Raw genomic sequence first — 14,880 nt, 5'->3', positions numbered from 1 at the left:
GATCTCAGGGCTCGTGAGTCCAAGCCCTGCATCGGGCTCTGTGCTGACAGCTCGGAGCCTGGAGCCTGCTTTGGATTCTGTGTCTCTCTCTCTCTCTGCCCCTCCCCTGCTCGTATTCTTTGTCTCGCTCTCCCTCTCAAAAATAAAAAATAAACAAATACCGTATGTGTAGAATGTTCTTTTGCATAACTGCCAAGAAAGAAAGAATGGGTGATATTTCCGGAGAAACTAGCTCCGCCCTTCAATGGAGATTGGAGGAGAAACTTTCTTCTAATACAGTAAGTAGGCTGGAAAAGTGTTATTTGTAGGGACTTTTTCTTTCCTTTTAAAAATAAGACATTCAGATGCTTGTAAAGCAGGTCCATAGGTGCCGGTTAAGGGCTAAAGCTGAGGAGAAGTAAGGAAAGTGTTTAACAAGTATGGGTGCCCGAGGGTGACTGCCTGGGTGAGGCCAGCATTGGAATGCTGTGCTGTGGTATCTGGTATCTAGCTCCCAGGGCAGAGGGAGGGGCTCAGTGTCAGAACTGGGACCAACAGTCCTTGAACCAGAAAGGGTCCCTGTGAGATTTCCATGTACTTTCTGCACGTGCTCCTTTGTAGACTGTCATCCACAGTTCCCATGTCTTTTCTGTTGTTTACAGCCCTTCACTGCTGGTTGGTTGCCTTCCTCCCTCCCAGATTTGACCATTTCACTGAATTTCCGGGGTTGTACAGGCTCCCATACTAGGTTGGGAAGTGCCTTCCATGGCAGATGGCGTGCACAGTGAAGACTCTTCTTTGCTGTTAGGCAACACCACGCTCTGTAGCAAGAGGGGCTGTGTGTTGTAAGAAGTCTTTGATGTAAGAGATTTTCTGAGCCAAGGGATTTGAGCACAATAGATACTTCATAAATATTTGTGATTGCTGGTTTCTAGGACTTACATTATCAATGCAAGCCCACCATTCTGGCTGGAGAAATGGAAGTTCTGACAAAACTGGCCAACTCTGTATTTCTAAGTCTGAAAATACCCAAGGAAACAATCTAATATCATAAATTTCCTACCAGACTGCAATTTCCCAATTGTTTATGCTGAATTCTGTTGAGCATACATATGTGACGATGTGACATCGTCTGACTGCTCAGACGATTCCCTGTGACACCCCCTCAAATGGGAAGGCATCTGTTTGGTCTCCGTTGGGAAAGCATGCTAAAAATGTCTCCACTTTGGCATTAAATCAGCTTATTGGAACAGGGTATACTCTAAAGTAGACATTTCTTCCTCTTCCTTTTTAGTAAGGTATTTCACATCTATAATCTATCTCTGGAGGATCCCAGGACTTAACACATGGCATGTTTTATTTTATTTTTATTAAATGTTTATTTTTGAGAGAGAGAGAGAGAGAGAGAGAGAGAGAATCCGAAGCAAGATCCGGGCTCTGAGCTTTCAGCACAGAGCCCGATGCAGGGCTCAAACTCACAAACTGTGAGATCGTGACCTGAGTCGAAGTTGGACACTTAACTGACTGAGCCACCCAGGTGCCCTATACGTTGCATTTTTTAAATGTGAAGGTAAGGACATATTTTTGTTAGCTTAAGATAGAAATTGTGTTAATTATCAGAGATAAGAGTGTAACTAAATATTTTAAAAAATGTATTCCCGAGATCATGAAGACACATGGATGTATTAGTTTAGCAGAAAAATCAACTCCCACCCTAAGCCAAAAATATACCACTTAACAAAGTTTACCCCAAAGGAGGATTTTCATAATTTGTTTTGTAATAAACTGAAATTTTACTTCTAAGCAATAGAGAATGATTCAAGCTCTTCATGTCTTCATAAAGTAATAAATTCACTTAGAATATATGACACTCTTTGATAAGGGAGCATTAGCAGGTCACTTTCCAATGCTTTAGTGACACAAGAGAATTTACTCCAAATTGCTATCTGCAATAGTAATGTTGGAGCTTAGTGCCAGATGAGTTATTCTGTGACAAGGACAATGTTCATAAACTAGTAACTAGTGACATCCCAGGTGTATATGGTGGATAAAATAATAGTGTTGGAGTAATGACATCTTCTTCGTGGAAGGTCTCTCTCCAAGATGGCCCTGGGAGTCTATTTTTGCTTGCTATCATGAGAAAATACTCAATGACATAGAACCGTGGCTTACATTTTATAATTTGTTGGGTGATTTCACACACTTGTGGTGTTCCTACCAGCTTTGGAGCAGTTATGATTTCTCCCATTGGGCGGATACTGCTCTTTCAATACTGGGATGAGTGTCCTATTTGCTAGAGTTGAGAGGTAGGGACCATGTGCAGCAGTAAAGGGCAGGTGCAGGGCAGGAAGCAGAATGTTATGGTAGGGGTGGGGGGTGTGTTGAGATGAGGGAAGCAATGGCTGGAGTCTGTGGGAAGAAACTTGCAGAGGGAGGCCGACTTGTCTGGTCTAGTTGTACTAGGGCACAAGCAACCCTTGTAATTTGCGGTGCCTTCAACCATTCTTGATTTCCCCAGCCACCCTGGGTGTCACAACTATGGAGAGACACCCCCGGACGTGCCTCTGTTTACTGAGGTGTGCACAAGAGGACTCTGAGTTACTTAGGACGTCATTAGATTAAAGAGAAAATGGCTTTCAAGTTAGTTGAGGGATGCAGGACCCAAAGGAATCTAAGGAAGTGTCAACCATATAAACCTCGGGAAAGGAAGAGATGCGGTGGGCCTGAGGACTGACCAGAACCAGGGACACAAATGCCACCAGGGCCATTTTTGCCAGCTCTGGACTCTGTTTTACTCAGTATGTTGGCTTCATTCTCCTCTCTTATTTCATATACTTCCTGCATTTGATGGGCACATGGCCATTGAGCTAAATGTCTCATGGTTCCACTGAGGAAAGATTATCCTTTAGTCTGTCCAGTATTAAGTTGAATGTCTTTGGATAATAATGCTGGGGGAATGGGAAGGTGGCAGTTAATTTGTATTTCTGAGTCAGACGGTCAAAATTCCCAAGGAAATCCCACTGGACAGCTCAACACACAAATGCATCCTTGCATGCATCAGCTGTGGTCTGATGGGAGGCATTCCTGAGAACATGGAACCGCCACCCTGGCCAGCTCCCTGGGAAGAGGGACATGGGTTTGCCGGACACATCACGGATTTTGAGCACAGAAGTATCAAGTCATGAGGCAGGAAGTCAATTCCTTTCATTATTGTATCTGAATGCCCTCAATTTTATTTTCACTGAATTCTAAGTTTTAATTTTTTGTTTCTTTTGTCCTTACCAAAAGCCATAGTGTATAATAGATACTTAAAAAGATTTTTGCTAAGTTGACTGGGATTTGTTTTCGTGTCAATTATGACAAGCAGCTTCATTTACAATTTTCATATACATAGTTGAGAACTCCAGAAATTTGTATTCCAAATTTCCTTTCCATATCTGTCACAAAAATTTTGTTTTGTAAGGAGCCATAGTCACTACCCCTGGCTTTTGCTTTATGTACACCAGCGAAGTGCAGAGATTAAGGAGAGTATATACCTACCTTTTTTTGAAATCCACAGTAGGTGGTTGTACCAAGTGCAAAGTGGTTAGTAGGGTGGTGCCCCACACTGGATGTCACTGTCATACAACAGGACTCATAATGAATTACATGATGGCTCTTCATATGGAACAGACTTTAGTAAAGGAAACAAGGCAGTGTCATGAAGAGAAGGCATGAGTCTCCCATTCATCTTTCTCCAATTATCCCAAGAGAGATGGACCACAGTCCACTGGACACACACCGTGGGTTTGAGGTTCAGTGCAGAGAGCATCCTAGTAGGGGTTTTATGAGGCCAGAGGAAAAGCAACCATGTCAATGAGGAACACAGCATCTGTTTGGAAGCCAAGCAGTCTGGATTTGGTTGCCAACTGGTTATAGGAGTTTTCTAGGGAAACTGGTTGCTGGTAACTCTGGGGCGAATGGAGGAACGAAGCCACCAGAATTATGGGAAGATGTGCTCAGAAACAGCTCTTCCTGCTGGAAGAAGGGGGCACTCTTGCTGCTTGTTGAAGCTGGTTCATTAACCTTAGGGTCATTTGGGGGGGTAGGGACTTTAGTGCTCCAGAGAAGAAAGATTGCTTTTACACTGAGGGGTCAGTGTGCACTGGATATTTTCCATTTACTCCTCCAAGGCTGCTTTCTGTTCTTCTTTGTCCTTCTCTGTGCTCCAGGAGACAGACCTTGTCACCCATGGGCCCCTTTCCTCTATCTTTTGGCCTTTCTCCCTGGCAGGGATGGGATGGAGAGAGGAGAGGAAGGCCAGGGTACCAACTTCCACAGCTTCTGTCTTTCTGTGAGTTGGCCTTGTCCCTCTACTGAAGGAAGAATAGAATACTCTTCTATTGTACTTATTGTCTCTGGTTTCCAGTACATGATCTCTGACCTTGCCCCTTCGACTGTGGTGATGACTACTCCTAAAATGTGACAGCATTGCCCTTGGCTGGGCCACAGTTTCTTCACTGAAATGGGACCTTGGTGGTGCATTTGTGTGTTCACCACAACGCTTATGGCTTCCACACCTGCATCCAATGTCCCCCCCCCCCCCCCGCTGCGCAGTCTTCCAATGAAACTTTAATTGGTTCTGATTTTAACTTTTTATTCATACTTAATAACCTGAACTTCTACCCTAAACCTAAACAAATTTAATGTTTATTGAAGGCCAGCTATGAGTCTGATACTATATTAGACATTTTCATAAATTATAGTCTTTTACTTTTTTCACAATAACCATGCAAGGTATATTATGAATCTCATTTTGAGGTTCCAAAAGACAGAGCTTAAGACATCATGTCTATTTGGCATGGATGCCTACACCATAACCACTATGCCACACTTCCTAAATCCTTCATGCAACAAGGCAAAAAAAACTGACTGATTAAAGTAGAAATGCGAAGGTGCTCCTGGGTGGCTCAGTCAGTTGAGTGCCGACTTTGGCTCAGGTGATGATCTCATGTTCATGAGTTCAAGCCCCATGTCGGGCTCTGTGCTGACAGCTCAGAGCCTGGAGCCTGCTTTGGATCCTGTGTCTCCCTCTCTCTCTGACTCTCCCCTGCTCTCACTCTGTCTCTGTCTGTCTCTCTCAAAAATAAACCTTAAAAATTTTTTTGAAGTAGAAGTAAGAACATAACCCACTCTATTCTTTGTCTGTTCTGTCCATGTGATAAAGATGAAGTTAGGGCCAAACAACCGTGTTAGAATCAGTCAGTTGTGAGCTACTAGTTTAAAAATGCAAATTATTTTCTTAAACTCATTTTGGGTTTTTTCCCTAGACAGTCCTCAGCTGTTGCTTCTGACTTTCTTGGCTCCATCCTTACCATCTATTCATCTGTCTTAAAATCAATTCACCATGGCTTCTGGATTTCTTGGATCCTTTTCTTCTTTCTTCATCATAACCCCCATCTGTTTGCTGTTAATTCCAACCCCTCTCCCTTCCTTGGCTTTGCTCTGCTTTTGCAGTCCTGGGTTTTCAGTCTCACATCAGCCAGTTTGACTAGCCCTCCTTCAAGCTTTGGAGGGAAAGAAGGCACCTCACGGGGGAGATGCGTTCCCCTTGGCACTGGGCTTGGTTAGTGGATGTTGTCTTTGTGCAAATAAGGTACAGCCTTGAGCTTGAATGGCACGTAGTGTGCCTGGAGGACAGGAGCTGAACAGAGTATTGGGATATTTGGGGAAAAAGCAAAGGACTTAATGTAACCAGAGCCTACAATGTGGGATTGTGGGATTGGGGTGTCAGGGCAGGCAGAAAAAGCCGTAAGTAAACCATAATTAGGGTAAAATCATTTGTAACAAAGTGCTCAAGTTGGCAAGGATATGGATCAGTAAGCGTGAATCCTAAATACATTTTGATTGTGTTGGTGAAAGTTATCTTCAGCAGCCACTGCCTGTGTTGTGGCCCCTTCCACCCACCTGTGTTTACACATGCTTTTCCCACTGCATGGAAGTTCTAGTTAATGCTAGGATTTTCTGATTCCTACACAGATAACAGGTTGATATTTTTTGAGACTTCTGCAAAGTAAACTACTCAATGTGTTAAGAGGGTATATGTAAATAAGAGCAATATGCCAAGATTCACCAGAAATGACTTGTAGTCGGTTGAATGGTGACCCCCTACAAGGTGTGTCCAAGTAGTAACCCCTTGGACCTGTGTTCTTGACCTTCTTTAGAAAAAGGTCTTTGCAAATGTAACTTAGTAAAGGATTTGGGGATGAGGTCATCCTACATACGAGGGGCCCTAAATCCAATGGCCCATAAAGAGAGGGAGATCTGACATGGGGACACAGGGGGAACACTATGTGTAGACAAAGAAAGGGACTGGAGTTATGTAGCTACAAGCCAGGGAACATGAAGGAATTCCAGAACCACCAGAAACTGGAAGGTGCAAGGAGAGAATTTCCTCCAGTCTTCAAAGGGAGTGTTGCTTTCTGACACTCGATTTTAGACTTCGGGTCTTCAGAAGTGGGGGAGAATACAGTTCTGGTATTTTCAGCCATCCAGTTTGTAGTAATTTGTTATAGCAGCTCCAGGGAAGCAATATGTAGCTTTTAATTGAATAGAGAAAGAGTCTTACCCATAATCATATGTCTCTTTAAAATAGAGTACCATTTTCAGAAGTATACGGACTTGTCATCATCATGGCCATATTCAGAAGGTATAGTCTCATGACGAAAGTCATTTTCTTGATATGGTCAACAAGTCTTTTTATAATAGTTTAATGTTTAGCCAAGCCTGGAAGCGCATTAGACACTTTGTGTCTTTGATCTCTGCAAAGATTTCAAGGTGGTAATGACATTTTTTTTCAAACGAACTACATAGTTTTGCTCAGGTTTCATCTCAGTAATTCATACAGTCTACTCAAATTTCTAGCCAACATTGATCTCCCCTTCCTAATGGCCTGTAGCCTTGCAGTTTTCGTAGAAAATATTTTGGGGTATCAATTAAATTTGATCCCACATTATGTAGCCTGGTACAGGTGAATCCTGATTGTGTAATAATAGCTACCACTTCCTGAGAATATATTTTTTTGTGTGTGCATCATATATATCATCTCTAACCCCTTCAGAAATGCTGCAAGGTAAGTATTAACCATATTTTATAAATGCGGAAGCTGCAATTCAGGGAAGGTAACTGACAACGAATACAGGGCAGACTCATAACTGGGATTTGCTCTCTTTGACTCCAAAACCTGAAGACTTCCTACTGGGTTATTCCACTTTTTCAGAAATTTCTAAAAGTCAGTAATTTGAAATTTAAACAAATTTTTTCATTTTAAAAAATTGAATGAACTTAGGTCCTCCTACAACCATTCACTTTCCCTACTGTATTTCTTTTTTTTTTTTAATATAATTTATTGTCAAGTTGGCTAACATACAGTGTATACAACGTGCTCTTGGTCTTCAGAGAAACAATATCTGCTACACACCTATTGAACCTACAGTGTATCTGTATATCAATCTACACAGCCATAAATGAATGTTCACGTATGAATTCCAATTTGATAAATTTGAATAGAGCCTTTCCAGTTGTAAGAGCAGAGTTTAGGAAAACTTGAACTCTGAATTACTGGAAGCCATCTGAGAACTTGGTAGGATTTCTGATGAGGCAGGGGCTTAAAAATGAGGTGAAAGGGATCCGAGGCTTTGGGGAACAAAATGCATATTCTTTCGCTAGATTGGATACCTAGTGGACACCTAGGGGCCCAGACTTTCTTCCTTCTGCTTCCCATTTTAAGAAGAGCTTTGTGGTTCAGGCTTCTGTCTGCAGGCTTTCCTTTCCAGTGCATTCAACAGTTGATTTTGCTGGGGGTTTCCCTGCTTTGGCCTACTGCTGAGTAGAGCAAAGCTCACAGCATTTCCCAAAAACATTGAAGCAAGCACAGAGCCCTCTAGCTATGTTTAGTGGTTGCTAACCACTAGCATCTGTGGAGAAATATGAAGCAGAAGCAATAAAAAAGTAAAAATTTTCAAGTTAATAACCCCCGCCCCCCCATTGCCCCTGGTGTTCATTGGATGCAATGAGCAAAAACTTTTGCTTATTTTTCCTTTGCTGTAAACACTTCTTCACTCTTAGGGGTGCCAAACTTCCCTTCCTTTTTTTTTCTTCCAGAATAGTGGATTTGGGTCTCACTCCTGTATAAAACAAGTCTCATGCTCTGTCATTCCTTCTAAATTGCTTGGCTTTTTTTGATGATTAAATGTCATCCTTTTAATTTTGGAGTTTTTTGATTGACCTCTAGAGGGCAGCAACTCCTTAGTACTTAATGTCATTTTCCCAGATGGGATGATGTAAGCTTCCAGTGAATCCATGTTGGCTGGTTTGCTCTGTCTTCTCTATTCAAATGTGATGTGATGTCACTGTTTTAATTCTATGCTTCCTTCCATTAACTAAAATAGTAAACATATGAATCAAAGTCAGATGTCTTTTTAAATTAAAAGAGGACAAATTTGCATGTTCAATGAAAGAAGCAGTTGATAAACTGGCTTACAGCTTAATTTAGCTCACTTCCACTTTTCTGAAAATTATGGTGAAAAATTCATTTTTTTCCACTAAATCACCCCAAAAATGGAGTGTTCTTTTTTTTAAAATAAAGTTTTTATTTAAATTCCAGTTAGTTAACATACAGAGTAATGTTAGTTTCAGGTGTACAATATAGTGATTCCACAATTCTGTAAATCACCCAGTGTTCATCACGTGTGCAGTCTTTAATCTCCACCCTCCACCCTCCATCCAAATATCCATTCTGTGTATGATTCTTTCACCCGGGATTTTCACCCTTGGCACTACTGAAATTTGGGGTGTGATAAGTGTTGTTATGGAGGTTGTCCCTTGCAATGTAGAATACTGAGGAGCAGTCCTGGCCTTTGCCCACTAGATGCCAGGACCACCTTCTTCGGTGTGACAGCCAAAAATAAATCACCTTGGTTGAGAACCTCTGGGTTAAAGTCTTCTAGTGAGGACCAGTTGGGTCACTTCCAATCTTTTATTATCACAAACCATGCAGGAATGAGCCATCTTATATGTGTTATTTCATATGTTTGCAGGATATAAATTACTAGCCATGGGATTACTGGCTGAAGTGAAAAGTACCTTTGTAAATTTGGAAATATTGCAAAATTTCCCACCATAGGGCCATGCTGTTTTAGAGATCCAGCAACAGTGGATGAGATGGTGACTATCTTTCTGTGTAACAAGCAACAACATAAAGAGACATGAAGAATCGTGACAGGGGCACTCAGATTCAGGTGTGGGGGCATATAGTGCACAGACTGGGAATGTTCTTCTCTGAGAAAGAAGGTAGGATTTTATGGACTAGAACATGGAGCTCACTCCAGCTGGTTAGTAGGAGAGTGGGGACGGGACAGAGTTCGGTCTGTGTTAAGACAAAGCTGGGGGCACACGGGAGACTCACTGGAGCTGCGAGGGATTTGTGTCTGGACCTTGAAACCCACCGTGTGCAGTCATCCAGAGAGAGCTGGTGGGGAATGGGTTGGCATAGGGGATGGACAAGGGCAGAGCTCACGTCGTCAGGGAGGTTCCCCTAACTCTCCATGCTCTGCCCTTGCTCCCCCTCCATCTGAGGTTGCCTCCCTTCTCTGCTTACCCCCCCTCCCCCCGCCAAGCATTCTGAGCAGACACCTAATTGCTTAGAATGGCCCACAAGGCCCTCTGTGACCTGCTAGGCTGTGACTCCGGGGAGAACTGAGGTGTTTCAGGAAATAGGGATGCACACAGGCTCGGTTTCTCATCCTCCCCTGGCTTCTCTCCTCTTCTATCCTTCATACACCAGGCCTGGCAAGCTGTGGGGGACTGGTTTCTGGGCCAGTCAGGGCAGAGGCGCACAAGGCTTGTCAGCAGGGATGGTGTGTGGCAATTTGATGCGTGTCTATAGTTCCGACCCTAACCTTTAATGTAGGTGGCATTGATGAATGTAGCAACTGGAAGCAAGCAAATTAATTCTGCTTCTGTAATTGTTGAGTTTCTTGGCATGTTATTCCAGCTAACAAAATACATTATATTTTCTTCGGCCTTTGACTGCTACTAAGTCACCTATATATATATATATATATATATATGTTTATTTGTAGAAAGCTTCTTACCCAGGTTCCTCTTATATTTGTCTTCTTTCGTTGTCTATGGTTTGTGATCTCTTTTATCTTTATTGTCCTTTTGTGATACACTGAACAATGGCCTACCAAAGATGTCCACCTTATACCTGAAACATGTGAGTGTTACTTTATCATGGCAAAAGGGACTTTGCAGATGTGATTAAGGATGTTGAGATGGGGATTGTCCCGGATTATTCTCATGGGTCCCGTGGAATCACAGGGCTCCTAAGAGTTGGATGAAAGAGTCAGAGAGAAGTCAGAGTCAGAGAGAAGATGATGTGACCACGGCACCAGAGGTCTGCGTGAATGCACTTTGGAGAGGAAGGGGCCACAAGCCAAGGAATACAGGCAGCTTCCAGAAGCTGGAAAAGTCAAGGAAAGGGATCCCCTGCTTAGATCTCCAGAAAAAAATCAGTCCTGCTGACACCCTGATGTTAGCCCGGTGAAACTGACTTCAGATTTCTGGCCTCCAGAATGTAAGATAACACATGTGCTGCTTTCAGTGAACATTGGTTGTAATTTGTTAAATAGCAACAGGAAACTAGTAACTACTAAAAACACCTTTCATTATCATCAATCCCAGGACCTATACTTTGGTGATCAAGAGCATAGGCTTTTGTGTTCAGAGTGAGGTTTCGTCTATTGAACAGCCGGTTCTATTGAACAAACGGTTCTATGGTTTTCAGGAACTCAAATAACCTGCAGCTGTGATATGTTTCAACCTGTTATTTCATAGTTTCTTCTTTTCTTCTTCCTTAGTCATGAAAATGGAGGTCACCTGGGTGGCTTAGTCTGTTAAGCATCTGGCTCTTCATTTCAGCTCAGGCCATGATCTCTTGGTTCATGGGTTTGGGCCTGCGTAGGGCTCTGTGCTGATAGCTTGGGATTCTCTCTGCCTCTCCCCACTCGTGTGCACGTACGCATGCATGTGCACTCTCTCTCTCTCTCTCAAAATAAATAAACTTTAAAAAAATCTGTAAAATTTTCTCTGTGCAACTGATCAGTGACATGATAGCAAGATATGTGGATATATATATATATATATGTATATACAATCTATACATACACACAGACATATACATTATATATGTTATATATGTGTGTGTGTATGTACCTGGGTGGCTCAGTTGGTTAAGCATCCAACTTTGGCTCGGGTCATGATCTCTTGGTTCAAGGGTTAAAGGGTTCGAGCTCCACAATAGCTCAGAGCCTGGAGCCTGCTTCAGATTCTGTGTCTCCCTCTCTCTCTGCCCCTCCACTGCTCACACTCTGTCTCTCAAAAACAAATATTAAAAAAATTATATATCTATACACACATATGATGTATGTGTATAACATATATAATGTATATGTCTGTGTGTATGTATAGATTATAATATGTAAATAAATGTGTGTATATGTATATAGTGTATATAGTTATCTATTCATGTATATATATTTCTGTAGAGAGAGTACATATGTATTTCTGTATGTATGTTTACATCACTGTAATTCCATCAGAACATCAGTAGGACTCTATGTTCCTATGTTGATAAAATAGTATTTATTCTCTCAGAAAGCTCTCGTAAAACTGGCAAGTTTAATTTTCTACTTAGTGATTTTTTTTCTGGAATTATTCCTCCCATTGCTTCCGGTCTTATTTGCCTCTATCCCAATGCTTGCTCCCTTTGGACTATATCCTAAGGCTATTACGGTTTTTTAAAGAGACATAGAAAGTGGCTATAACACTCAGGAAAAATAATGTTAAAATGCCAGGAAATATTAATGGGAATTGAAAATATGTTAAAAAAACATGTTTCAGGATATTGTTTTGCTTAACTTTGCTAGCAGCCCCCAATTATTCTTCATTTTTCTATAGAGGGATTATTTAATCACAATAATTGAGATTTTCATTTCCAGGGCAATTTAAAGTGTTTTGTGAAGGTTTCACATCGACTCATTATTATTAACCTCAGGGAGCAGAGACATGAAGAGAAACCATGTGTGAAGGGAGAGAGCTTTTTAATGGCAGAGAGACTTAAATACAGGAGAATATTAGCTATTCCAAAACTAAAGTGTTTAATATAAACAGCCTTGGGAGATCCATAAACACAGAAACTTGATACATAATAAGGCTCACTTGGGCTTTAAATATTAAAAGGGTAAAATTAACATGTTTAAACACCCCTCAGGTTCAAGGATGTCTTTAAATCACCTTACATGTACTTTCCCTTCTTAAAACGAATTAGCCATGTCAATACATACATGACACCCCCTTATAGTCACTACTGTGAAAGCCTCAAGGCTAATTACAGTTTCTATATCCTGCCCTTGATCTTCAAGTTCTTTTCCCCGTTCTCTACTCAAACCTCCTTTTCCTCAACCACCCTCCTGCGTAGAACACTTTATAGAGACCTCCAAATCTACTCCTAAAGCTCTCTGGGAATTTTTATGTATACTTGTAGTCAGCATCTGCAATGATTGGTTTTATCTTATCTACTAGAGCATGAACTGTTTGAAGGCAAAGGCTGGACCGTACTTTTGTGTCCATCGTCATGGGCATCGTTTGTGACACGTCGTGTTCAATACATGTATTAACAACACAAAATAAAGGAAGTCACGATGTACTTTTCCTAGCTCAATTTTTCTTTAAACATTTCCATGGTTATCTTTGAAATATTTACAAGTTAAATAGTACCAGGATTTCCATGTCACATTAGTAAGGACTAACGATGTAGCTGGCTATTTTTTGTGGAATTTCTGTGTTGGTAGGAGACTGATGGAATGTGATGCCTTTCCCAGGTGGTCCATGGTCCCAGTGGGAAGTAGACAAGGAAGGGAATTGTGTGGATGGTGTAAGACAGAAACAATCTCCCTCAAATATTCAGACAATGGAGCCTGTGAACATTCAAGCTCTTGTGGGGAGATGTTGATTAAGCATTATTTGTTTAATTTAGGTTAAATAGGCCACACAAATGGCTAATTCAAGATAAAATCCACCTTGGGTATTGTAACACCCAAATTTTTTACTTTATTTTGTTATCACAAAAATCACCTAGTCTGGTTTCTTTTCCATTAGGTAATACAACTGAAGCATTTGTTTGTTTGAGTCAAACAGGTAATTGTCTTCAGATTCCCTTTCCCGTTCAGTTAAGTTTCAGGGAATTACATTCACTTTCCATGGCTGATGGATAACAAGCCAAGTGGTCAGTTGGTAAGGGGGTAAGGGGAGAACCCTACAGCAGACATTTTAGGAGAAAAAGAAGTGGTTGAACTATTTGTGTGGAAATACTGGTGTGAGACTGGTCTTTGCACTATTGTTGGGAGCCTCATAATTACAGGGTTTTAGGAGTCCCTCTGGCTCTCCAAAGTGGTCTGAGGCTCAGGTCTGTACAGATGGTGGCCCAGGGAAAAAGCCAAGGAGAGCCAGGGCTGAAGTACTTCCTTTAGTGCAGACCATTGAAGACTGCCTTGAAAATGCACTTACCTTAGAGAGCTACTAACATCAGAGCATATTAGTACATCAGACCTCTCTGGTGGGTCGGCTAGCAGTAGGGTTGATGCAGTCACTTGGCATCCCTAGGCACCTGGAGATGAACACTTGAAGGAGAAGGGAAATTGTGAAATAAGTATTGGAAATAAGTTTTGCCTGAAAAAAAAACCCCGTTTTTTTTTTTTTTTAATTTTTAACGTTTATTTATTTTTGAGACAGAGAGAGACAGAGCATGAACAGGGGAGGGGCAGAGAGAGAGGGAGACACAGAATCTGAAATGGGCTCCAGGCTCTGAGCTGTCAGCACAGAGTCCGACGCGGGGCTCGAACTCACGGACCATGAGATCATGACCTGAGCCGAAGTCGGACGCTTAACCGACTGAGCCACCCAGGCGCCCCCAAAAAACCCTGTTTTTAAATCTTCAGAGCAACCTGCTTATACCCAGAATGGCAAAGATAGCTCTTCTGAACGAATGAGCCATAAAATATTTGCTTGAATTATCCATTTCCCATTTACATCCTTCTTACACTTATACAGCTAAATGGAATATGCAGTGAATTTATTTAAAACAAAAAAAATTGCAAGTTTTCCTTATTTTAGCCTTGAGTCATTTTGCTATTTTTTCATATAAAACATTCAATTAATTATAAAACATTTGTCCTGTGCCATTACCCTTTCAATCATGTAAACATACACAGACTCTAATTACATAATTACTGGTTGTTAAAATGTGAGGCTTGGATTTTGAAATGTTAAATGAGATCCGAAAAGTAAGATATGCAACAGTAATGGATTTGCTGTATTTCAGTTAGCACCATTAAAGCAAAATAATTTTTTAATTGCATTGCACAAACATCCCTGTTTTTTCTCTCTGAAGTTAGAACAAATAAAGCAACTGCTCCTTCTCATGATGACCTGAAGATATTTTACATCAGTGTTACTGACCTACTGAATATCACTTTGAAAATATAGAGGAAGGAAAAAAACCCAGTGAAACAATATTTTAACAAGAAAATAAAAATTAAATGGCCAGCTTGCCTATATGAATGAGTCTAGTTAACTAGCTGTTCAGTTCAGACGAATTTGAACCAGAAAGTCATCTAGACTCAAATTCTGAAACAAATTTTGTCCAAAATTAAGATTGGATCTTAAGAATTCTCTTAGCTATGATATTGTCTACTTTGAATCTTAGGTATAGCCTTTATATATTTTTTATTGAAAAAGAGTAAATATGAAAAGAAAAAGCATTTATTTACAGGCCACCCCTCAATAGCAATCATTTTGTTT

The sequence above is a fragment of the Lynx canadensis genome, chromosome A1 (genome assembly GCF_007474595.2).
Source record: "Lynx canadensis isolate LIC74 chromosome A1, mLynCan4.pri.v2, whole genome shotgun sequence".
NCBI classification, from domain to species: domain Eukaryota; kingdom Metazoa; phylum Chordata; class Mammalia; order Carnivora; family Felidae; genus Lynx; species Lynx canadensis.
This window is presented reverse-complemented; position numbering follows the sequence as displayed.